At 41.4% G+C, this 25,836-nt stretch overlaps 1 protein-coding gene across 3 annotated transcripts in view; it reads right to left on the bottom strand.

The window, feature by feature from the left end:
- BMPR1A (bone morphogenetic protein receptor type 1A) overlaps positions 1–16,293 on the bottom strand; it is a 74,232-nt gene extending 57,939 nt beyond the window's left edge. For all 3 annotated transcript variants that reach the window (XM_030951541.1, XM_030951540.1, XM_030951539.1), the window contains exon 1: positions 16,075–16,293. The gene's annotated coding sequence lies outside the window, so the exon portion shown is untranslated. The remainder of the gene's footprint in view (positions 1–16,074) is intronic.
- Positions 16,294–25,836: the final 9,543 nt, after the last annotated feature.

Here is a 25,836-nt window from a genome sequence, read left to right as displayed (position 1 = left end):
CACGGACAAAGCTTTACTCAGCTCTTGAACTAAATCTGAAGTCGTTATTTATCTCATGTTTGTGATAATGTACTGCAGGTAGAGGAAAAAAAATTCAACAGTTATGGACTCCTGATTGGCAGAATGATTTACAACCTGAATTAAAAGTGGGGGGAAGAACACACCACCCCAAACAGCACAACAAAACACGCTCAGGGTTTCAAATTGAGATGTCCTGCTTAGTTTCTTTTACCTGAAAAGATTTATGCAGCCCCAAAGAAGTACACAAGACATGCTAATGACCCTGCAGGAACAGTGGGTACCAGCTGATGTTGCTGTAACAATTACAATAAATATCCCACAAAACATTCTGTTCCGAAGTCAACTTGAAACTTTAAATACAAACTCAGCTCTATTATAACAAGCCTTAATGATATTCTCCTGCAGGTTGGTTTTTTTAATGGTGAAAACTTTAAGAAGTGTACACCAAGTACCTCACTATTGTTCTGCCGAGGAACAACTGAGTACTGCTGCAGTGCAAACATGAAATGGAAATTACACCATCTTTAAAACACATTACTTTAAATCGCTATTTTATATCCATGGGAAGAGAAGGGAAATCAAGCAAAATACAAAAATCTACACCTCCACGAAAAAAAGCAAATATTTACCTAGAATTTACATAATACCGTAAATACAGGTAACAACTTGAAAAATGAGACGGCAACAAGCACATCAGATAATTAACCTTCTAGCTCTCAAGGAAATATCTGAAGCACAATAGTCCGCTTCCAGAAAGTCCTTATAACCACTGTTACAGCTAAGCAAAATTAAACAGCGCCACGAGGATTTCTGATCTCTAAAAATAGCTCAAAAGCCAGTTCTTTCCTACTGAGTTGTTACGCTCACTGGGAGGCGAGGCAAAGCAAAGCCCGAACGCTGCCGCGGTGGGAGCGCGGGCCCGGCGGTGCCGTGAGGGGCGGCGGGCGCGGGCCCCTCCCGGCGCTGGAATGCGGAGCCCGTAACCCGAGCTGTGCCGCCCCTCCTCCCGCACACACGGAGCCTCAAAATGGCATCCCGGCACGGCCTGCCCGGGAGCCGGGCTGCGCCAGCCTCTCCTGAAATGGGCAGCAAAAGGAAAAGCCTTTTCTCGGGGTCCAGCCGCGGCCCCTCGCTCCGGCAGCCGGGGAGAAGCAGTGCCCGGCTCCGGGAAGCAGCGCTGCCCGGCCATGCAGGTCTCCCTCTTCGGGCACCTCTGCCGTGACTCAAAACTCACCCGAACTGCGCTACCCCTAGACACGAACCTGTCCCCTAGACACGAACCTGTCCCCTAGACACGAACCTGTCCCCTAGACACGAGCCCGTCCCCTAGACACGAGCTCGTCTCACTCAGAAGCAAGGAACTGGTCAGAACAGCTCGTCCATTGCAAAGGCCTCGCACCTCAAAACCAATGCATTCATGTAGATCCAACGAGACAGAGTTCTGGAATGATGTGAATGGTCCCTTTCTCAAATGAAAGGGACAACTTTGTTATGAATTCACTTAACTTTCCAACTATAGGTACATAGTTTATTTCAGATACAACAACACTACACTGTCTTAAGTTTCACGTCAATTATGTACAAGCACAGAAATTAGTAAATTACCCCTCAAAAGAAGTGTGAGATGATCTTACAGATTAACTGTCTCCATCTATTTTCTCTAAAAGCAAGTAGTTCTGTACCATGAAAAAAGGCTGTTGCAATTTGGAGTGTTTTGATGTAAACAAAACAGACAAGAATTTTACCATTGTGAAGATACTGAAATTACTAAGATGCCATTATGCTACCAGATAGCAGAGACTTGGAAAAAATAATCATTCAGGTGACAGCACATGTAAGGACAGAAAGAATAACCTGAAAAACGTATTTCTAGTAATAGTGATTTTACTCATTAAGCACACTACCAAATGTTCTATGAGGAGCTGAGAAAAAAGCCCTCCACGTATCTCAGGAGGGTTTAAGTCTTTTGCCATCAGTGTGGAACCAGGGTCTCACACTGACTCCCATGGGAGGTGCTTTGTACTTTCCTTGGCTGAGCTGAATCTGACACTGCAGAGCACGGCTAAGGATGGTAATTCTGCAACTCTACCAAGAAGAGACCTTTGGTCACTGTACACTGGATAGAGTCCCTCTGTTCATGTAAAAAAACAATATCTCACCAGCAACAGGCTGCCAGAAACTCTTTGCTGTTACAAAGTTTTAGGCCTGGATCTTAAGTCAAAACCAGAAATTCAGAGCTCAGTGACTTTTACACAGGATTTCTTCACTCATATGGTTTCCCCTGTATTGGTTCACAGCTATATAACAGGAAAGAGTTCAAAATGCTAAAAGACATTGACCTAAAGCACTATCTTCATTGTAAAACCCTAGAATGTAGCGAGGAATGCCAAATACCACATGATGACAGCTTCCAAAAGACTTGAAATCTGAAAAAAAAAACAAAACTAGAGTAGGCAGGATGATAAAAATAATCACTGTTATTGATATACTAATACAGCTATCAAAAATCCCCACTATCAAAAAATATTATTGCAGGTCAAGGATCAGAAGCACTAACAACTGGCTACCTCTATAATTCTAGGCAAAGTAAGCATAGAATTTATTATTTTTTGTTATGTATGAGAACAAAAACCCTACTCAGGTGCCTTTGTTACAGAATATGAGCACTTTAATCAATTTTTTTGTTTACTGCAAACAGACTTATATTTGCAGGACCTCTTTTTACAGAAGGCAAAATACCATCAATTTTTCTTCTGTGTATCATATGTGATAGCATTTTGTCTCTCAGATTATGTAAAACTCAGACTTTTAAATTTTTCCCCAAAGGAATCACTCCTATCTGTTAGCATTCTACAAAATTTTATTTCCAATTTGTAATTTCTATCAGATAATCAAACCTACAAGTATTTTCTATTTTACGAGAATTTCTCCATTAACCTAAGGTAACAGAAAATGTCACACATATAACAAATAAACAGCTATTTTTCTTTTAAAATATATTTAATAAAGCTTACTCATTGGAATAAAATTTATTCAAATTGTTGGTTAGCAGTGGAAGAGCAAGTATGTTTACATATTAGAATTGAAGCTCAAAACACCATAACATGATTACCTGACAGCTATTAAATGCCCTGCAAGAAGTTATTAGTGTTGATTCTCTTTCAGAAGGCCAATATAACAGTTCCACCCTTAGCATCCTCCCTGTAGTTTTACTTTGTTGTGTCTTTTTTAACATAAACTTTCCCGTCACTCCCACAGGTCGTGTTTTGGTCTCAAGACCTATTATTGGGATATTTCACACAACAACTACGTATAAAGAAAATTAAACCAGTGCTAAAACTACAAAGTAATCCTAAAGGTTTCAACAGGGGTTAAAGCCACTGTGCTAAAAATAACATGATGTGTACATATTTTACCAAGGATTCTGTTTTCCAAAAGAGCAGATAGAAAACACCACTGTGATGTTTTACAAGGACATTCACAAATACCTTCAAGTAATTCAGCAGAAGTTTCATGCCAGCAAAGATTACAAGCAGCCACTGTGGGAGGGAGAGGGAACCAAGGAGAAAAACAAAAACAAAACCAACCAAAAATCCAAACTCATACTGCCATTGCAAATTAATTTTAACAAATGAAAAGTAGTGTCAGGAAATATACCTGCTTGTAACAGTTTTAATATTTCCATAGTCACAGTCTTTGAAAACTACAGACCACGTATCACAGAAACATACAGACATGGTGAAATGGTGATGAAGAAGAGACACAAAGATTACAGAAAGTATTGTTAGAAAGTACTTTGGAAGTGGAAAATGTCCTTTAACTTCTTTTTGTAATTCTCTTGGGTGCATGAGTAACACAGAGCCTGGCAGGTGTCATTCTAAACAAAACGTCCTTTTGAACACACTTGCCTTCCTTTGACAAATGTGACTGTGAACATCACTAGCTGCTCTAGCAAGTGCCATTTTATTCACTGATCTCCAACATACCATGGACAAGCAGTCCCAGGTATAACTAGTGCTGTGTGCCTGGCCAAAGGAAGCTTGCCAGTCACTGCTTTCAGAAGAGAATCTTCTGAAAGATGTATCCAAATTAATGGTTTAAAAAAAGTTATTTTTAAAGTATACTTTTAGAAACTTGCATTCTAAATTAAAATTTAAAAACTCAACAGTATTGGCAAATTTCTTTGCACAAGACTAAAATATTTCCTAGTGTACCTTCCAAAAGGACAAATTATGGATGATACTACTTCCTGATGAAGAGAAAACTCAGCACAGAAGAATAGCATTTGTCAAATCCAGCATTTTCAAAAAACAAGTGAATTTGCAACAAGCAGTTTAAGCAGAATCTGTTTTTTATTACAATGCAATGGGTTCTGTAGGTGGAGGAGTGTGGACTACAGACATACTAATATATAAACATGTGGCTGCATCAGTACTCCTATGAGCTTGTCAGACATTTCAACACTGTATTTTTAGATTATTCTCTCATACCAACTGCACTGCTACAGTGGCATTTAATTCCATTATGTTCATTGTCAAAAAGGTAATCTTCTGCTTCAACTACAGCAGTTCTTTGAAAAAATACATTTTTAGAGGCTGTATTTAGTTCTCAAATATATTTTCCCAGTCATAGCCATGAGCCAGCTTAGTGTAATACAGAAAAGAGCACCCACATTTCACTTTCTAGATGCTATGTCACTTCATGCTCCTTTTGACCAACTCTGTAAAAATCCTTGGATTTGGGAATAGCACACCTGTTGTTATATCTGATCCTGCTATATAAAGATTTTATTGTGCTTTGTCTCTCTTCTAATAAAGCCTGGGTTAATGAGGAGAATAGAAGAAAAAACTTGGCTCAATTGATCTACTCTGCCCTGGCAGTGATGCCAAACACACATCTATGGTATTTCTAGTTCTTAAAACTCAGGTGATTCTTTCATCTCAAATTTTTCTCTTCATTCAGGGAAAAAAAAAAAAAGAAGACATCACACATCAAACAAATTGCATTATGAGCAACAGACATAGGAAAGCCTGGTTTTCTACAGATTTGTTCTATTTTGGTTTATATCTTTTCCCAGTGTAATTGCTCCAGCTCACTATATATCTTGTATGATTTCACTCTCCCTGTCCCTTAGCAATAGATCCATTTCTCCACTCACACACATATTCCGCTAACCACAGTTGTCTTTGCCTTCCCTCCCGCATCCTCTGGTGCCAAACAACATCTTGCTGGCTGGACAGTAATGTGCATATTGACCTCCCTCTTACCAGGCAGAACAAGTTTACTGAACACTTCTGATCGTAACATCCTCCACCTCTGGGGACATTAGCACAGCTCAAGACCTTTGAAACAGAAACAGTGTGACATCCACTCCATAATCTGACTAGAAATCTAATCTCCAAACCTGCTGATACATGAAGCTTGTCTTTGAAGCTTTAGGTATTAGCAGTTTGCCAAACTCCAAAACTTTACAGACTACATCAGAGGCAGAAATTTAACAGAACTACAAAACAAAGGAGTCAACTGCAAAAGAGCAAAGTGGAACGTAAGGATGGGAAAGTAAAGATTCTGACCAACTCATTCTTGCTTTGTGGAATGAGGATATAGTCAATATACACTAAGAAGTTACAAAGGATCACCAACATTCGAGCTAATTAAAAAATTAAAAAAGGCACTCCAAACTGGGTAACATTCCCAAACAGCAGACTTACCCACAAGCACGTTACACTACAACTAAACTGGGCCTGGAAGGGGCACTCTTGTTCTCTATGCTAACAGTAACACTTGGTCTGCCCCCACAACCACAGCTAGACTGGCAAGAAGTGAAGCCTACTGAAAAAAAAAAAAATGTAAAAAGAAGGCAAAAAAGGGTGATGGGCTCTCAGCCAGTTTAGATTCCTACAGCATCAGAGCAGTGCCAGCCAGTGCTGCTGCAAAGGAAGAGGGAAGGACGCACCAGGGTGGTGTGAACAAGGAGTAGAACTGGCCCTTCGAGTGTACCCGGCTGCTTAGGCTGCTTATCTGCAGCACAGAACTGCCCTCTCCATCTGGCAGTTAATTATTCATCCAGCAGACATCAATGGAAGTCTACCTGGCTATACTGCTCCAGTCCATAGGAAATTATATGATCAATCTTTCCACACTGAGCAAAATAAACTACCTGAACAGAAAATGTTTAAGATAAGGCAGATACAAAAAAACATGTTACTTCATGTTTGATGGCAGTTTCGTTAAAGCAAACCTAACAAATGTGTCAACGAAGGCAGATGGGTGCCAGTGCAACATTTCAAAAAGCTGTAGGCGTTACAGACACTACTAAGTGCAACAGCAGAGGAGCTGACGTGCCTGCCTGCGTGTGGGCGTGATAAAAGGCCTCTGAATCCACCGCCTGCTCTGTGACAGATGTCTAGCCCAGCACTCTGCCTGTGACACCGCCTGCTAGCAGACCAGCTGGGAGCTAAGGGAGAACAGAGTCCTCCCTGGCTTCATCCAGAAACCTGGGGAGCTCCTGACCTACAACCAGGCACAAGTGACTGTGCTATTGCCATCGGTGCACACATCCGTCAACAAATCCATGTGATGGCCAATCTGCACAGCACTTTCATCCCCAGCCACGCATTCTGGCAGCGTCTTTTCAACTGAAATATTTGCTGTGAGGAAGGAAAGAAACACCCCATTTTACCATCCTCGTAAACCTGCCATTCCCTTACACCATGGAGGAAAAAAAAGTAGTGGTGAAACACTATTCATCAGTTTCTTAATTTCATTTAAGGTCTGATAGATTACCATCACCATCTCTCTCTCCACTGCTTCTCTTTCCTTAACTGAAGAGGCCCAAGTCTATTTAGTACTCCATCCTTCCAGTACTGCTGGAAGAAGGAAAAATCAAACAGAACAAAAAATATTACCTTCTCGTTTTAATGGGACTGTTGAAATTGTATTACCAAAAGAACATAACTTGTATGTCCATATATAATGAACTTGTACAGCTGTATAATCACATTTTTAAATACTTAACTGTATAGAATGCTACTTCAAAATTGGCCTAAATTCATTAAAGCCTGTACTGATTGTAAGAAGGGAAGTGCTGGCCCTCCTCTCCTCTTACTCCACATAAGGTACCACAATGAGCTGGAAATACTGAAAACCTAGGGGGTTTTATGCGGTTAGTTTTCAGTTAAATTATCAAACAAATTCAACCTTTTACTTGGCCACAAGTACAAAAGTGATGGTGGAAACAAAAAAAGAGAAGAGAGGAAAAAAAATTCAACACCATATGCAGATAGGTTCAATCTAAAGTAGGAGCTTCAAAACAAAGATCTCACCAAGTGTTAATACCTGATTTAGAGCCTGTTACTAGTTTTGCCTCTGTCTGAATTAAATTACATTGCACTTACTGTACCTCATCCAGTATTTTATCATCCAGGCACTCAATACTGCTCAGGCCAGTTTACAGCACCTGTATCAGCTGCAAATTTCACCACACCACCCACTCCCCCCTCCATACTATTTCCAAGCACACAGAATAAAACAGCCCTCATCGCTTGCTTCCAGTGAGGCTGTTACCACCTCTCTGCCGCAGGGGCACCTGCCCAGCTCTTCCTGGGAGCCCAGAACTGGCCAGGGCCTTCCAGATGTGTCTCACCAGTGCTGAGCTGAAGGGTATCACCACCTCCCTGAGCCTGCCCACAACACTCACCCTTGGACAGCCCAGGAGGCACCTTCCCTGGTACAGGGCTTTGCACTTCCCTTAGTAGAGCTCCATGAGGTTCCGCTCTGCTCACTTCTCCAGTCCATCCAGGTCCCTGCAAGGGGCTGCACAACCACCTGGCCCACCAAATACTCCTCCCAGTTCTGTATTGCCTACAAACTTCTGAGGGTGTGCTCTGTCCCATCATCCATGAATGTTCACTTGGTTGCACTGTACCAGAAATCCAGCTCAACCCCAGGTCACACTATGATTGGTCCCCAGCTGGACTTTGTGCAGCTGATCACAACTCCTTGAACCTGGTAGCTCATCCAATTTTCAGTTTATCTCACTGTCCATTTGTCCAGTCTGTACTTCTATCACTTTGTTGATGAGGATGTTACAAGTGACACTGCCACTACCCTAAGGAATTCAAGATGAACAATATCCACTGCTCCCCACTCACTCACTGAGACAGCCTCCTGCAAGCACCTACCAACATCACCCATGCTGCCCTTGTTAGGCCTGACCCACATCTCTCAACTGACTCCTCATTCACCCAAAAGGAAGAACTTGAGCAATCTCCATGGCAGTCTCACAACAAAAATCCCCAGAACTGTGCATCCCTCACCACCTCAGCCTGTCCTTCCTGGAGAGCCTGTAAGGAGCCCTTGAAGCACTCCAGCCATGTCAGCTGTCCCACCCCATCTCTGATCAAAACAAGATGCAATGCCACAGCACACAGACCTCCAATGTCTCCTGTTTGTGCCCAGTCTTTTCCACAACATATGGAAAATAGTGAAATCCAAATAAAATAATCAACTTCGGATAAGTTTTAGAAACTTCATACTGGCTACACTTTTAATAGCCTGAAACCTCAGTTCACACTGTGACAAAGATGCTAGAGAGAAAAATCAACATTGACAGTGAAGTAATAATGCATGGATGGATAGATATGGGAAGAGCTGCTTTGCAGTTATATACAGAGCAAGGAGATTGAGAGTTCTGTCATTCCTATCCCAGGTTAGAAGAGAGCTCTGGGCTCCTCTCCAGGGCTCAAACCCAGCAAGCCTTTCTCACCATGCCCCTGCTCCTCTGCCTACACTGTCTGTTACCTGAACCCAAAGTCCCACACCTGCTCTTTCAAATGCTCAGGAGACTCTGGAATTTGCATTCACAGCACACTCACAGCTTCTCTTCTCAATCAAAGTAACCCAAAGGGGATTTATTTTACCTTCAGTTGGTCTAAGTACACACAGTAAAAAATATCTTCCAGTAAACAATTGCTTCTTCCAAAAGCAGAAACAGTTTGAAATCAAGATTTGAAATTGCTGAAAATTCTGACATTTTCTTACATAACCTGAAACTTTTAAATTTTGGTAAAAATTCTTTGAAGCAAGAGTCCATCTGTACAAAGCAAAGAAACCTTCTTAGGGTCTTTTATTAACTAAATCACCCTTCACATCAGCATTCAAACCAATGCTTTCTCAAAGACCAACTCTACCACATATAAATTTTAGTACTAACAGGTAACTCTGATGAATACCAACATTGTCAAAAAGTACAAAGACAAAAAACAACACAAAAGAAAATGTAAAATTACATGTTTTTATAACCTGCTTAATAGCTTAGAGAGACCTTTTCTAACTACAAATGTTTCATGTGCTATGGATCTATACTGAAATGGATTGAATGTGCCTTGCAGGCTCAGCTAGCTCCTGGCTGTTGGGATGTAGGAAGAAGCTTCCACAGAGTGGTTTAATCCCACAGCTGTCTGCTCGACTGTCTTATGTGCTGCTCTGGAGCAATACTGCTGGCCATTGATGGAAGCAAAACACTTGAAGCATTTGTAACGTTCTTTTCTCACTAGTGCACCCTCCTTTCATATAGTTTTTTAGTTGGTTACTTTTCCTGTAACCAACTTCTCCTCTGAAGTTAAGTCAGCAGAAATTAAAAGATATTTATAAAGAACAAGCAAGCAAAATCACAGAATTTCATTGCAGCAAAGAACTACACACACTGCAGATGCTTTAGGACAAAGAAGGAAATTCTTACATCAGCTCTTTCCTCCACCTCTATTCTCCAGGCTCCTAAGACTATTACTGACAGTATTAGAGAGATGTAAATATTATACAACAGCATTTGAAGCTTTGAGAAAAACTTGAGTAATGCCATTTCAGCAACGGAACCTCTGGGTAAGGAATGCACAGCTGCTGAGCAGATGTACAATTTCAGCATTTAGATTCCATTATTTCAAGGGGGATTTTTTTTCTTTACTCCATGTTTTCAGATTTTCTATTTCCATCTGGTTTTTGACCTCCTTCAGCTTAGTCCACTCTTCTCTGTTTTAGTTCATTACACCAAAATAATTTTCTAAATTAGAAACATCTCTACATTTAAAAACTTGTGAATTTAAAGAGAGGTGGGGGAGTGAAACAGGGCCAGGGACAGAACAAAACCAGACAGTTCAACAGAGGCTTGGGTTTGAATAAAAACTGTCCTGTCTGGATCAGGATTGATTTTGCAGTTCCTGGTCTAACCCAAATTGGCGAGCCTCTAACTGCATTCCTTCCATGAAATTTTAAGAGCAGGAAACTGAAGAATATCAGCTATATGGGAATGTTTCTAGACTTTGCCAGAGGCCTCTGCCATAAACTTCTGAGTATAACAACTCTCTGGGTTTTGATTCTTTTTAGAGTTATAATTATTATAAGATTACTATAAGATTAATTATAGTTGTAAGTGTAAAAAAAGTTAATTCACCATGTACTAAAAAAGCTTTACAAAACATATAAAGATTAGTGCAAACCAGTCAGTAGTTGTTAAATCAATTCAGTAAAGAATTTATTATTATAATATTATTTTATTATATATAATTATGTAATTATTTTATATTATTATGCAAGAGTAGTCAAATATTTTAGAAATATATACCAAGACAACATTTTTTTGAAAAATTTCTGCTCATCTAAGTCAAGTAGAGGACTAGGGCATAGAATATTGTCTGTCTTAAACTTCAGTCCACACTGCAAGTTTTAAAGATGAATTATCCCTGGTAGAAAAACTGATTCAAATGTGACAGATTGGCCATAAAACTTATCCAATTTTCCATTTAATTTTAGGCTCAGAATAATAATTTGCTTGGGTGGGAAAGGGCACAATCTTCAATCCTAACAAATGGCATACACATCAGAATATTCTATGGGAAACTTGCTATAGAATATTTTCACAAAAAAAGAAAAGGAAAATTGTTATAAAGTAGTAAATATGGAAGATAAAATTATAAAATTACATCTTTAAAACAAAACCCCACATTTTTATTTGGTGGGATTTGTTGTTTACTTTGAGAGAAGACATTCAAACCAAGTTTTAAAAAGAAATCTTTAAAGTGAAACTTCCCATATCTTCTATCATCAGGGACATTTCTGCTTAATACTTGGTACCACTACTGAATTTTTTATTACTGCTAAAATCCCTTCAATAACCTGAACAGAAGATAGATTCAGTGCCCAAAACAGGGAGTGAGAAGAATGGCTGCACCTCATTAGCTGGCAGCTCATCCCTGTGCCCTGTCCCAGTCCTGTGCTGTAATTAACTCTCAGTTGTCCAAAGCTGACAACTGCAAGGCCTGCTGCTTGCACAACACTGAGAGGGAAACAGGAGGGTTTCTAAAATCTTCTCCAAGGTATTCTGTTAAAGATAATTTTCTCTTCCACAAGGGACATGCAGCCAGGAAGAGCATATTTTACCCAGCTTTGTGGTCTCCTCACTCACATTTCCAGACAGTGAGGTTCTTCTGATAAATCCCTCTTTTTCTCGTGCTACTGCCCAAGTTCTTTCATTCCCAAATACAAAGGGACAAATAGATGATACATTTTTCATCTCCTCAGTATTTCATATATTCCATTATTCCCCCTGACCCTTCTGTTTAAGCTTCCTTTTCAAGCCCTCTATACTCCTGCAAAAACACATGGAACAGTTCCTCTGCCTGACCGCTGCACTGTGAATTTCCAACTGAACACAGGATAGGAAAAAGAATGATTAATTTAGAAAATGTTATCTGAGCTTATTCACCACTTTCATATCCCTGATGTTCTGACTCTGAGCACACAGTGTGCTCATTTGCACAAATCTCATGAGCAGAGTATTGATTCTCCGCATAAGTGAAATCTCTGATGACTTCAGTCCTCCAAAGTTATTTGAGCTCTGTCTACCAATTTCCAGTCAAATTTAGGATCAGGCTCTCACAGAGGAAGTACAAAGGCCTACAAATGGTTCTAGGTGGGATTTTTTTTTAACAACAAGAAAAGAAAAGCAAATTTAAATCATTTCAACGGCTGCAGCAGTGAAAAGGAAATCGCTTCCACAAACCAGATCTATCTCCTGGTATGTATCTTGTGAGACTTTGAGATTTCTCTAACTTATCCCTGCTACATCTGCTTGTATTTATCAACCAAAGCATGGCAGTACTGACAGTTTTCTCCTTAAGATGGTGAATTCAGGGAATATAGACACAAAGAATTGCTAGTTGCTTCCACATTTTAATCTAATAAAGTTGACTGAAAGCACACTGCAAAAATTTATGTGATATCAAATTTTTGTAACAAGCATTGCTGCTGTTATAATATATGAAGCAAATTAAGCTGCAATACTGCAGAGCTGAGTTAATAACACTAATATTTTCCCCTTTTAATGCAAAGCAACTCATGACACTTGAATTACATTTAAATGCACTACCTTTTCCTCTGTATTTTGGGGAATGTTTTTTTGAGGAAAAAATGAGCATAAGAGCATTTAGCTGCATGCTGCAGGTACACATTCTGTGCATTGTTCCTACACAGATTTTTGTCTAATCAAAATATTGTAAAACATTCAAAGTTCACACCTTCACAATACTCAGAGCACTTCCCCCTCCCCCATGAAGAGGCACCGGTGACAGCTCGGTGATGGCAGGGACAGCTCCACCAGGGCAATCACCTTCACTGTAACTACAGGTGTCACACTGGTGCCACACCTGACCTTCAGTAAAGCTTTGCTGTGGCTTTTCCTTTCCTCCTGCTTATACAGCCTATGAATATTATCACAATCATGAACCAGAGTTTATTTTCCTACCCTAACTCTTGTTTTGAATTTTGCTAACCAGACTGTCATTAAACAGTACTAAACCTAACCGTAGCACCCAGAATTCAAATGAAATGGGATGGCAACTACAAGGCACCCTTTAGAAAAATGGCAAGGAAAAAAACACTCTGGATTACAAATCTGTAACAGAGTGACTATATTTCTCACACTGTTTGTGTACAGCTGAAACAATGGGGTCATAACCAGAAACCCATGCAAGGGTTTTGCACTACCACAAGATGAATGAAGTTCTTGGTCTTCTCAATATATCAAACATATGTCATCCTAAAATGCTTCAGTGTCCAACCTGCTAGAGTGAATTTCAAAATATATATTGCAGACTAGTGGCCTAATTGCTTTGTTTTACTTTGGAGGGAAATGGATATGAAATACACCTAATATGCTCTGTAAATACACCAGCAAAGTCCTGGGAAGCCAGTTCTCACCAAAGTCCATCCTGGCAAGTTGGAAGCTTGTCCCCTGATTGCCTGGTCAGTGGTGGGCTAGCTGTGTGTTTCATCAAGCTAAAGCTCTTGGGATTTACATACTCCAAATACAATGTACTACACAGATGTTTCTGGACTAAATCCCTCACAGAATAGCTATTCCATAGATCTTCTCAATAAGAGCACCGAGATTGCTAAAATTATGTTCTCTGTACATCAGAAAAATGAGGTGACTGTTTCAAAGTTTTACCCAGTTCCAAGGATCACCTAGTGTGGTCTCCTTGTTATTCTCAAGGGACACAATGTAGCAGGTCAAGTTTTACATTCGTCGTCAGTTTTAAACATTTTAAAGAGCAACTACTTGCTGCCAGAGAGCAGTGAACCCTCAACAGCTTTCACAGCAACCTTCAACAGAATACAAGAAAACAGGGCAGAAAGAAATCAGGTTTCCCCTTAAAGCACTGACCATCCTGGAGGGCACAAAAGAAACCACTGCAACTGGGCACCATCAGCACGGCTGTGGTGGGACAGCTGCAGAGGGTTCTGCAGGTCTTGTCCAAGAAAGGAAAAAGTGGAACCACTAAAGCAGCAGTGAAAGGAAAAACTTCTTGTCAGGCACACTCTGTGCCTGCCTCCAAGTCCTGCATTTTGGGAATACTAGCAGAGGAAACAAGGCTTCAATTGCTCCATCTGTACCCACACATGACTCTGATGAGATATACTTTTAAATTGCTGAGTTCCTTCTGTCACTTATTTACAGATGACAGTAAGATAAGTGAAGAATTCCTAGGCATGGAAATATGCCCTCTTTTTACTGAGGAACCAAGAAATACTTTCCCGGGTATCCAGATAGGACAAATCTCCAACTGATGCTTGAAATAAGCAAGGACAAACAAACATCTGTAAGTTTCTCTGCCACACACTGATTGGTCTCTTTGATTCATCTGTGTTTTCCAGCAATTGACCAAAGAAGTTACTACAGCTCTGTATGTCAGACCTGGTATCCAGAAAATGCTCACGTATCATTTATACACTACACCATACTCAGTATTTCTGATATGCATAACAATTTTCACTGTGAGCATCTTGCAGAGCAGTGTCCAAAACATTAGGATTTGGGGTCCCACACACTGGCTTTAAGAAAGTCTAAGCTCTAGCTACATATTGTTTTAGTAAACATGTCTTTTTATCAGTGAATTCCAAGTAACAAGCTATTTCAGGCTTGCAGTTTACCAAGAGCTTTCTGCTCTAACTTGAACAAAACCTCAAACAGATAATATCCAGAGGTCCCTTTCAAAACTAAATTACTTCACATTTAAGGGAAGAAAATAATTCAGATCCAGCCACATATAGTCTCTGTTGCTGGAAGAGATCAGCCAGCAGGACATACTAAGCACTGGCAGCTGAATCTTGCAGGTGCATGAGAAGACCCTTCATTACATTTCAAACCACATCTCAAAGCCTATCAGATTATACCTGTCTACATAAATACATATAAAATACACAGCCCCTCGCACACACCCCAAAGAAAATGTGGTGAATAACCCAAGAAAAATCTGCAGAAGAACAAAAGAATGAGACCAAAAGACAAATACATTGTCAGCAAGAGTTTTATCCAGGCTGCCACAAATGCCACAACATGGAGTATTTCTAGCTGTAGACTGGGTAAATTATCTGACTATGAATTGCTCTTATGTTTGTTAAGTTTTTTATTCCAGGATTAGGTTCTACTAAAAATCAAACAAACCTTTCAATTTGGGAGAGTCTTCCTTATCTGCAAAAGCAGCTTCATACCCCTGCAGGTAACAGGCCTGAACAATCCCGAGCATGCTAACTTGATAAAAGAACTCAAAGATAATTACTTCTAAGCAGAGAACAAAATATGTAAATTCGGAGGGCAATCAATTTACACTGGGAAAAATCGTCATACAACTTGACACAAAGTAACAGGCAACTGCTGAAAGGAAATGCCACAGCTTACTACCATTCCCTGCTGCTGAATTCACTCTTAATTTTACCAAAACAACATCGGAGTGTGGTTGATTGAAAGGTGGTAAAAAGCCATTTGTGCTTTTGAACCCTGTTCAATAGATTTTGTAATCAGTTATGAAAACCGCGTACACAATCGGTCCTCAACAGCACAATCTTTCGCTACTAAGGTGCAGGCGATTATTCAGGGTTATTATTTCTTCAGACTTTTTTTGTCTGACGTCGCTGAACGGCAAAAACCGATTTGGAAAGCCGGCGTCCAGCTTTGTTCAAGGCTCGCACAAAAAGAAAGGCGAAGCACCTTATTCCTCGTACCCTTCCCACGACGACGGGCGCTGGCCGCTCGCTCGGGCTGGGGCCGCTCGGCACCGGGCCCGGCATTACAACACCGGGAAGGGAGGGTAGGAGGGAGGGAGGGAGCGCACGGCCGGCCCTGCCCACGCAGGGACCCGCGGGCCCCGCGCAGCCCCCGCGGCGCCCACCCGGCCCGGCCCGGCGGCGGGCAGCGCCCCCAGCGCCGCGGCGGGGCAGGGCTGCCGGCCCGGGGCGCTCCCGGGGCCCCGAGCAGCCAGGCCGGGCCGGGAGGGCCGCCGCCGGAGCCCACCTTCGACGGCGCTGCCCGGGGCCGGCGCGGACCCCGCCGGGCACCGCCCAGGCCGGGCCGCCCGACGGCGGGGAAGGGGCATCGCCGCGGAGGGGAGCGCCCCGCGTCCCCCCGGCCGCAGAGGGAGCGGTGCAGGAGCGGCGCTGCCCGGGGCGCCCCGGCTCTCCCCGCCCGGCCGAGGCCTCCGCCGCGCGTCCCTCACTCACCGGCGGTGGGGGCTCCTCATCCTCCGCGCGGCGACGGCAGGCGAAGGGGGGGGGCCCGCTCCCCGCCGCGCTCCGCGGGCCGTTCCCGGGGCCCCGACGGCTCCGCTGAGACGGGGGCGAAGGCGGGTGCGTGTCGGGCGGGGGAGGGCGGGACGGCGCGGCGCGGGCTCGGCGCAGGCTCCGTGTCCCGGCAGGCGCTCCCGGCGCGTCCTGCGGGGCGGGGCGGGAACGAGCCGGATTCCAATCACTGCAGCCGGGCGCGCGCGCGGCGGGGGCCCGCGGGGAGGCGGGAGCGCGCCCGCCGCCCCCGCCCGTCCGTCAGCACGTGCCGTGGGCGGGAGGGCTGGCGGGGCTCCCCGGGAAGAAAAGTTGGCCGGGAGGAACCAGCCGGGCCTGCTTTTCCTCCCCGGGAGCCCCTCTGCGGACGGCAGCGCGGCCCGCAGCCTGGGCCGGCTTGTCGCTGGGCACCCGGGCCCCGGCGTTATCCTGCCCCGCCGGCCCAGCAACGCTTTCCCCGAGAAGAAGCTCCTGTCGGAAAGGGCGGGAAGGCCTGAGGGGGAAAGTTGCCAAGCCGGTGTCATGGAAGCACCGCTGGCCTTGAAGAGGGTCAAGACGCGAGAAAAGCAGCTGCGGCTGGATTTGGCTGCAGGGCCGGGGGCTCCGTGCCGATGCTGGCGGGGTTGGTGCCGTGCAGAGCGGCCGAGCCGCCGGGATTCACGGGGGCCGTGGGTGCAGGATCACCGTGACAGCTCTGATGGGAGCTCAGCGGGGCTGCCTCGGGCCGGGCGGGGCAGCGGGCAGCCAGCGGTGGCAGCGGCGGAGGGGAAAATGAGGGACTCGCATGGGCTCCGTGGAAGAATAGTTCTGAGAAAGCTGACGCTGCAGTGCCGCAGGAGGGATAGAGTTCCATTGCAAAGGACAGCATTGTTTGCTTTTTCCATTTCCTGCATCTAAATAAATATGCCCAGTTAGTTAGATTGGAATACATTATAACTTCTGCAATGAGCTGCTCTGCTTGCTGATAAAGATGCTGAAGGCCATGATTTGCATTGCATTTCAAAGCTCCTTATCATTAGGACAAATTGGAAAAGTAATAATTTGTCTGTCTGTCTTCAAGTGAGCTCTCCCAGCAGCAGTGCAGAAGGAGCTGCAGTGACAGTGTTATGTGCCGGGGAGGCGGCACAGCTCCCACCTGGGCTGCTGGTTTTAATCCTTCACTTGACAGTGTGACAGCAGTTGTGCTGCTGATGTCCTCTTCCTTTTCACCTGTCCTGTCACTTGGTTACTCTGCACCAAGAACTTTGCACACAAAGCCAGCTAAGGGGAAATGAAGATCACATGGATCACACAGACCTACTCAGTTTCCCTTTGCTGCACACCAAAACACTCTTTAGGCCTTCAGGACACACCAGTAATTGCTGGTGTGGAGATGGCTGCCCAGATAAACTGGATGCAGAGAATAACCAGCTGGGAAGCAATCTGGTTTATTGGTGCCAAATAGCCACATGTGCATATATTGTGGCAAACATGGGCTTGCTTATTTTGTTGACCTCTCCACAGTGTAGCTCCATTTTTGCATGCTAATATCAGATAAGACTTGTAAATGTTGTGTACACCAGAGTTGTCACCTCTGAATGTAAGATGAGAGCACTGGCTTTGCATTCTGGCTCACATGTGTTCTACCTACAGATTGTTAGATGAGTGCTTCACTTCTGCATTATCCTGCACAGCAAAACAAAAGAGGAAGTCTAACTTCAAACCTATCGCCTTCACAGACTCCTTTAAAATGTAGGCAGGTAAAGGCACACCTAATAATTTTATGTGGCCAGATACCGTGGTGATAGGCATTTAAAAATGCAGGTCTTGTCTTACTAGACTTTTAGAAAATTTTTTCCGATCAACATCATCCAGAAAAATCTGTCAGTGTCCAAAACAAAGCCAGCTTGCAAGAGAGACAAAATCACAGCTTGCATGCCAAGCAATACAGAACTCCTATGCTTATGTTTATAATTTCAAAGGAAAATATGAGTCTGCTGTTCTTCCACTCTGTGTACTATGAAGTTATAGCAGCAGAAGAGACACTCAATATGGAAGAAGAATGCAACATGCGTGTGTGTGCTCCCAAGCAGATCCAAAGCTGTTAGTGCTAGCATCCCTTCAGTAATCATGTGTGCTAATACAGTCCAGTGCTTGTCAGATGTTAGATACTGATTCCAATCCAGGATGCATGAATTTAGCAACAGCCACTAGCCATGAAATGGATTTAACTCTTTTTGTGAAATGGATCAATTCTTTTTGTCCAGTTCCTGGTGTGTAAATTTGCACATTGCAGAAATTGCTGTCTCAGCCAGTACTTTTCGAGGCACTTGGGCATTGAAGATACCCACAAGTCCCTGTCAGGTCAGGAACAGTGTTGCTGAGGATGAAGTTTGTATTGCTATGGCAAGTAATGCCCATCTCTGTGTTACTGAGTGCTATTAGCTCCTTGTCTTAATCACAAAATAAAGTTGGCAAAAGTAACCTACATTATAATGATATTAGGACTGCAGGAGACCAGACTGCATCTTAATCTAAAATGATGAATCATGATGACCTTAGAAAGTATTTAGATTGTGATGGATGTCTGATTAAACAGCACATAGAAAATACTGATGTCTTTCAAAACAGTGCAGTACTTAAGTTTCAAATATCTCTACCAGGATAGGTAGAGAGACCTTTTTAAACCCAAAAGTGAACACTTTAGTTGATGGGCTTTCAGAAAGACACAGGGCTCCAGCAAGCTAATTAGCAGCAGCAGTCTTACCTGGTGAGGATTTCAGGAATCTGCAAAAACTCAGACACATCAAGTTTAGTAACACTAAGTATTTATTTTGTTAATTGAGCCACACTCAAAAAGCACTGAAGTCTGAAAATCAGGAAATAAACATAAGTTTATTTGACATTTGGCCAAGATGAGATATGGAAGTCTAACATGTGATATAAAAGAAGCAGTTCAAAACTGATTGTCATGATGAAGAGAGCTGTATTTAAAAAAAAAAAAGGGTTGTCTTCCAGCTGCTTTCATTGTTATTTCCTCTCCAGGAATTTCCTATTAGTTCTTGGAATCACTAGGGAACTACAAACTTGAATATCAAAAGAACAAAGAGGTATATATAGGGAGAAGGTCAGCCATGTGATAGGACTTGGTCTTTGTAGATCCTTCTTCTCTTCAGTCTCTGGAATTCAGATGTCTTAAATCTGTGGTCCAAATATATTTTTGAGAACTGTTTGCAATTAGATGAGTATTTCTCTGTTACTGCTACAAAAATAAATATTCCATGTTGCATATTAAAAGAATATTGCCCTTCAGCCAGGGACACAATTATTTCACTTAATATGACATTAATTTGGCTTTGTCTCTTTTTCAGAACTATTTTACTTGAAAGCATATTCTTTTGATTATAAATTTATTCAGCTCTTTGTTACTTACAAAAGTAATGGATTTTATTCAGTTTTTTAAATGTAAGCAAAAATAATTCAATAAGGCAGAGTCAAATCTGGGAAGAAATGTGTTTTTAAAAAATTTTTGCTAGTGGATCACTGGTAGTAAAGAGGCAAGCCATGTCCAACCAGTCTGGTGTGGAACTGAGTCCGGGGCAGCGTTGGAGAGCACTGTGGCACTATCCAAGGAATAACAGCTCAGAGTGCAGAGCGTGAGCACAAGGAAACAGGAGGGTCCCCACAGCTCAAGCACTTGGTGTGTTTTGGGGTTACTTGGGCTTCTGCAGGGGATTCTTCCTCCGCCTTGTGCAGGTGGCCGTGGAGGAAGGAGGACACAAAGGCTGTACCTGTCCCCAGCAGGGGAGGGTGGGAGCTGATCCCTCACTGAACTCTGCTGTGGGGAACTCATGCCCCTGCTGTGGCAAAGGGCTGCAGTAAATCGCAGCACTTTGCTCTGGGAGACATCTTCCCAGCTAAGAACCAAACTTCCTGCTGCTTTTTCTGTTTCTTCTTCCTGTGCCTAGTTGAGCTGTATGATTTTGTTTTTATGGATTCACATTTACGAAACCCTTGTTGCAGTCTTCTCACCAGGTTGTAATAAACCCTGACATAACTCTCCTTTTAAATACAAATTACTTTGTTTTCCTTAAAACCAGAGCATTAAAAGTCATAACACAGAAAAAGAAAATATTTGTAGGCTCAGCATAGGCTTCACCAGGGTGCCTCACTCATATCAGTTTGTTTGGAGAATTAGTAATATGTTTTCCTCTAGATGCATGCACATAAAATCCCAAAAGTCTTCAGCTGCTCAGAGAAGATTAAGTGTTTTGATTGCAGTGCTGGTTTTAAAATTTATGTTCTGAATTATCAGTCAGTAGTGCCAAATGATCTACAAAGAAGTTTGAATTATAGTCAGAGAAAAGCTGAATGTTTGTGTTCCTCCACCTCTTGTTACAAGAGGTATTTGTTTCTTTTACAAGTTGGAATATTCCTTAGATCCAAACCCACACTGTATTAACAGTTCCTCTGTTAAGCCTGATGCTCAGGCTTTGTCCTGAAACTGGAGCACTGCTGAAAGCAGAAATGTTTTTAAAACCTGCTGTGACACAAGGCAAATTCTTATCAATACAGAACATTTCTGTCTTGCTGTGTATAACAGCTTTGTGCTCAGGAGGCATGGATTCAAGTGGATGTGTCTCTGGCAGCTGTAGGAGCGGGTGCTGTAGAGATTTACAAAGATGGACATTTATGAGACTGAAAATGCTCTGTTCCTCCAAGCTTGTTAAAATGAAACAGATCTGATCCTCTACAAAAGAAATGAATGAAATAATTTCATCACTTCCTTATTTCTTCTCAGCCTAAACATATCTTTAAACATGAATAAATTGCTGTTAAATAAGAGCAAGTGCAGCAAAATAGTCTCATTCACTTCTTTCTTTCATATTATAGTAAAACCAATATGGGACTACAAAATAATAAAAGGATATCCTTGTATTTCAGCTAAAATGTCTGAAAATATATAATGAAGTTAAAGGCATAGCAATGAAGCTTTTCTCTCTTAGTCTGTAAGGTACTTGAATATTAACTGGAACTTGAACAAGTTAAACTCATACAGCTAAAAGCAAATCCCAAAAAATAGTCTATGACTCCCTTTGCTTCCAATGAGAAATTGGCCTGTGTCTGCAAATCTCCTCGTTTGGCAGCCACACCTAATACAGTTTAAACTCTCACTGGCATCAGCAAAAAATTACCTGATTAGGGATGCAGGATTGGATCTAAGATAATAGCATATTAAAAATCCACCATGGATTCAAAAGCTACTAATGGAAATGAAATCCCTGAGAATATAAACCATTGCAAGCAGTCGGACAGTTTCCACTGTACTTACTGAGAATGCTAAACAATAGCAGCTTTGCATGTGTGACCATCAGGAAACACAGCTGTGCTTCTTTGTGTTACAATGAATTACTTCCGTTGTATATAAAATTGAAAGTATTGGTACTCGGGGGCGGAAAAAGGATATCCTGATACACTGCTCCTATTTCCTTACCAAGGCCTATTACTGAATGGTGCATTAATTCACTCTCAATGAATTACCCTGCACAGAATAGATTGGGTGGTTAATTGTTATGCTAAAAGCTACTTTTTCTTTGGATTTTCACTCTCCTACATTTTTTTATCTCATTTTACTACTTTTACATATGCCCTCTTTGATAGTAATTGTTCACTTTTAATTAGTTGCACTTGATAATGAAGGTCTAAAAGAAACATTTACTTAACTATCTTTTGACTTAAAGATTGTTCTATTAATATTTTTTAAGTTACAAGATCAGAGAAAGCACAATCTTTCTCACTGTCCTTTAAAGAAATGAACAAAATCATCTTAACTGAAGTATTTGTGGCCAGGTTCTCTGAAGCTGGCACACAGAGATTAATTTATACCTTTCTGTGCCAGTGAATATTCTTAAGCTGGAGGGGAATGAGGATTGTTACCCAAAGTTAGGGAGGAGTAGCAACAACCCTCTGTTATGCATTCTTTTTTTTTTTTTTTGAGAATTGCATAGGAGCAAGAACTGTTTGAGGTTGTACTAAATAGGCAAATATGGACCCTGAGGAAATACACTACCCCCAAACTTTAATATCTACTTTTTAATAACACTGACTCTTTCTTTTTAGAGAACTTCTAAACAGAGAGCAGCTTCTGTGACTCCTTAGGAAGTCAGTGAAGTCTCCAACAACCACCAGCCATGTAAGGCCATAAAAGGTGGATAATGTGTTCTGTATTTGTCTCTGAGAATTTAATTTCTCAGGCTGTGTCTCCTGTCCTAGAAGTCTGACAGTCAGTCACCTTTCACCACCAGATTGTTTCCAATCCATTCTAGGATGTCTAACACGAAGTTACATGTGGAAAACATGGAGTCCTTCAATGTGAGAAAGTAAATTTTGCCAAATGAGCTGAAACCTTTGCAAGCTTGAATTCAGACTGGTGTCATGATGCAGTAACAGGAGAATAGCAGCTCAGAAGAGCTCCCATTCCAGAAACTGCTGTACATAATAAAAATGGCAGAAAATTGCCATGCACAAAACAGCTCTGTTGTCCTTTTGCTGCAGCAGCTGGCACTGGGAATACAATCTCAAAGGCAAACTGTGCTCTGCCATTATTTTATACCCACACAGCTCAGATTCAGGTGTGCTCTCTCTGAGGCCACAGCTAGAACCAGAATCCCTGGCTGGCACTTTGGATTTCTTGCAAGGACTTTTGGCCAGAAGTAGATGCCATGTAGTGTACATGCAATAAAGCAGAAACTTTCAATTAGTGTCATCTGTGTTGTGCATCCACAATAAATCTCAGGAAGTCTGGTATTTGCAGGATGCAGTGGGCACTCACATGAGCAGCAGAGCCCACTCTGTCACCTTTTACCCCACAGCTTACAGGCCTGGGAAAAGAACAGGAACTCTGGTCAGGCTTCTGCATGTGCATCAATCACAGGATCACAGGGAAATTGACAATATCCTTGCCATCAGTACAGGGAAAAAATTTGCAGGAAGAAAATCTGTCAAGGAATGTGCAGGGTACAGCTGAAGAATATTTTGTTGTGAAAATAATACCTGGTCTTTTTTTATAATGCACAAATAAAAATTTTATTCCTGAAATCGTATTTTTTATATTAAGTCAGATTTTTGGAAAGTGTGCCCTTCTTTCTGCTCCCACATCCCCTATGCTATCAAAATTGTGGAGTTGTTACTTCATAAAGCAAAATTACCTAACAGATAACAAAACCCAGGTCTCAAGGTGCACTCAGATTTGTGCAGTATTCTCAAGCTATATATAGTAAATGGACTAGATGACAACAATTTAGGCTCAAATAGTACAGGTATGAAACACATCCACTTAAAGGAAATCAGAATCTCAGTTCTGAGTGTTTTAATCCACATATATGTCCTATACATGCATATAGGAATGCTTGCATTAGTCATCATGAAGATTTCTTTAAATGAAACTAAACCTCGATCCCAGCATTATTTTCCTGTCTACATATGATTAGATCTTAAAATAATTTAAACACTGTAAATCATTCTTTTGTTTTGAAATGAGATCTTTAATTAAGGCTATAGATATTTATTAAAGCTCCTAAAAATCCAAAACATCCTCTTTAATGCACCATGAGAATAAAACAATCTAGAACAGCAAGTTTTCTGGCTTTAGTGTAGCAAGCAGCATTCATTCCACAAGTACTGGAAGAATCATCACGTTCATTCAATTCAAGGATGTATTTTTATCTATGTCTTTTAATTAAAAGAAAAATAAGTCCCTACTCTTTCAGTAACACTATGCACAGTAAAACTAAGTAGAAGCAGAAGAATTTCCATAGCATCTTTGTCATAAATGAAAATAATCCAATTTCGAAAGTAGTAAGATTAGAAAATACTTTTGCAGTAGAGAGAGATTTATTAAAGATACTTTATGCATACTAATTTATTATTCCCTAACAGTTATTATCTGGAAACTTTTAAAGGAAAAATGTTTTGTTCAAAAGTTTAGCTTTGTTAAAAAAAATCCTTCTTGAATCCTTCTTGTCTTTATTACAGAGAAAATTCTTGTGACTCAGCCTGACAGTCCTTATTAGTACAACACACGTTTGTTACTGTTTTCTTTTGATGTAATCTTCCTAAGAGGAGGAACAAATGTATTTTAACAGCTATCCAAGGGCATATTTCATAGGCTCACAGCACAGAATTTATGCCTGAATATAGTCTGAATCTCATCCATAACTCTGATTTGCCTGGGAGAACAAAGCGTTTCATTGTGTATTCAATAATGGTTTCAGCAACCTTATTCACACATTCCTTCCTTTCTTAATCAGCAGAAACTGTTTGAATTCGAGATGCATGATTAGGGTGGATGGGGAAACAATGCCAAAGCCTAAGCTTTTGAAATCTCCATTTCTTCAGAGCAATAATCTCTCTTTAAGAATGTCTGTTAAGAATCCCTTAATGCAACATTTGTCACACATTTTGTACCATGTCCTTTCCTAATGAACTTTGCTCTATTCCCCTTTTCCACCCTGTGAGCTGGCATGGTGCTCTGCTTATGCCTCTATTGCTTCCAGTTCCAACAACTGAACTCTCCAGGGATCACAGTGCACAGTTTAGGAAGCACTGTCTTGTGCAAAGGTTAAAGATCAGAACAGACAATCTGAAAAACAGCAATTTTGATCTGACAGAATCCTGCATACATTCTGGGCATTCTTTTCAATTGCATTTCTTATGCATGTTGTAAACAGAAATTGGGGCTGGGAAATAAAATCAAAATGCACGAAGTTGTGATTCCTGATGCTGTACTTGGCATCTAAATCAAAGTCTGTTCATCTGTCATCTAACTTCTTAATTATGTTTAATATACTTAGTTGTATCTCTAAAATGCCCGCATTTCTGAGGGGTGTGCAACAGGAACGCACAAAATGGCTGTTTTTGTAAAACACATTGTTATATGAAGTCATCCTTTCATTTGTACATATTTCTTGGCACTAGAGTTCAATGAGGGTGTTCAAAACACTTTGTGTATTTTAAGTAACTTTTGCTAAGAAACAGTAGAACACCTACCTGAATTTATGCAGTCAAACTTTGTTTGCAGATGCATCAATGTAACTGAAGAGAGAATTTACCCACTCCTTACAAAGTTACTATAAACAGTATTTGTTGACACAATAAGGTCTGGGACTATACAGGTCTTGCTGAGTTACAACACGTACTGTTAGCAGGCTGCATCTTTTAAGCACACAAATTTTTGTTTAAAACAGCATTATTTTGTCAATACAATATTCAAGACTGATATACAATAAAGTTGAAACCAATGGTTTTAATTTTTATTTTCAGGTCTGAAGTAGAGAGTACAAGCTTAGGTATGCTTTCTTAATGATAGTACATGGCTGAAAGCTGTCAGCTGCTCACATGGCATATTAATAAATATACCCAAATCATAAAGCTTTAACTGGTTTTGCACATTGCTTTTATTACTAGACTGTTTTATTCATGTTGGCACAGATAATCCATGCAAGGTAATTACTCACATCTCATAAACCACCAGCCATTGTGTTCTGAAATAACTAGGAACTCAGGAAAAAATATCTATCTAAAAGCAAGGGCACTTGTGGCATCAAGTCAACATGTCAAAATCTTATAAAACCTAGACTTCTAATATATGATCACTGCAGGCAATAAATCACTCAATTTCAAATTCTGATGTTTATAAATACTAAACAAATTAATATCCACTACCAG

Source organism: Camarhynchus parvulus, chromosome 6, assembly GCF_901933205.1.
Source record: "Camarhynchus parvulus chromosome 6, STF_HiC, whole genome shotgun sequence".
Taxonomy (NCBI): domain Eukaryota; kingdom Metazoa; phylum Chordata; class Aves; order Passeriformes; family Thraupidae; genus Camarhynchus; species Camarhynchus parvulus.
This window is presented reverse-complemented; position numbering and strand designations above follow the sequence as displayed.